Genomic DNA, 1,605 nt, shown 5'->3' with positions numbered 1-1,605 from the left:
CAGAATGCAAAATTGAATCTAAATGAGCAGTTGGAAAGACACTTTAAAAAAAAAGACATTTGAAAATAAGTTCTGAAAATTTATATATCAGCCAGGTGTGGTGGTACACTCCTTTAATTGCAGAACTCAGGAGTCAGAAATAGGTGGATTAATACAAGTCCAAGGCCAACCTGAATGTAAAGAGTGAATTCCAGGACAACTTGGGCTAGAATGAGACTGCACCTTGAAAACAAAAAGAAAATTTCCATATGAATCCCTTAAATGTATTTATTATCATGCTATCATTCCTAATATGGAGATAACATGAATTTAAAAAACCCTATGATATCTCTTATAGATTCAAAGATTACATTTATATAACTTAATTTTAATTTTTGCATCCCTTATTAAGGGATCAAATGCATATTAATATAGCTACAAAACAATAAAATTGAATTAATGGCTAAATGTCAGAGATAAGTACGAAGAAATTTATAACAGGTATAAGCTTATCTTTTAACGTATTGATTCTAGGGTTACATAGATGACTCACTGGATATAGTGTTCGCCATGAAAACAGTGAATTCATATCAAACCTGAGTTTATATCTCCATTACCCATGTACATGCTATGTCTGAGTGGCGAACCGCTTGTGGCCCTAGAGCTTGGTTAGAAGAGAGAGGATAGCATGGGCAAGCTAACTAGTTACACTAGTGCAATCATGGGACTCTGGATGTAACTGAGAGCTGCTATGCCACAGTTACCTTCTCATTGCTGGGATAGCACGTTGAACCAGAAGTACTTTATGGAAGACGTTTCATCATGGCCAGGAAAGCATAACATTCTTGAGAAGGAAGCCTGGATCACATCATCATGAAGGCAGCAGGGAAGAGGTAGCCTATGTTCTGGGCTTAGAGCTGTAGAAACCACTCCAATGACTGTCTGAACAACATACCTCTTTTAGCAAAGAACCACTTCCAAAGGGTCCATTGGCTGGAGGCTAGGAATGAGATTTAATCATGAAACTTTAGACGATGGAGAGTGTTTTACATTCAAGCCACCACAACTTGCTTAAGTAAATGAAGTAAAGAACAATCCAGGAAGACATTGGATGTGAACCCCTGGCTTCCACAAGCACACACGTGCATGTGCACCCACATACACAAATACCCACACTTATCTACATACACAAGACATATATAGACACAAAAAGAAACAAACGGAAGTGTAATGAAACACCCATTACAATTTTTCATATTGTATAATTTTTTTTTCTTCAACAACAGAAACCAAGATTGTTTTCTCTATAAATGTCACTTCTGGACATATTTTCATAAGTATAGATCTTTCAACAAATTTTATTGTTTCACTTTTTTTTTTTCTTACTGCTGAGTACAATTCCATTGTGTAGCTATACCACATCTTGGTTATCTGTTCATCCAGATGGGCACATGGGTTAATTCCAGTTTTTAACTATTTGAATTGAGCAACTATAAACATGATTGAGCAAATATCTCTGAACTGAGATGTGGAGCTTTTAGGATAAATGCCCAGGAAGGGGATAACAAGGTCTGCTGGTAAGTATATTTGTCCTTTTCAGGAGTCTCTACGTTGATTACCACAGTG

The sequence above is a fragment of the Jaculus jaculus genome, chromosome 3, assembly GCF_020740685.1.
Source record: "Jaculus jaculus isolate mJacJac1 chromosome 3, mJacJac1.mat.Y.cur, whole genome shotgun sequence".
NCBI lineage: Eukaryota > Metazoa > Chordata > Mammalia > Rodentia > Dipodidae > Jaculus > Jaculus jaculus.
The sequence above is the reverse complement of the archived record's forward strand: the minus strand, read 5'-3'. Positions refer to the sequence as shown.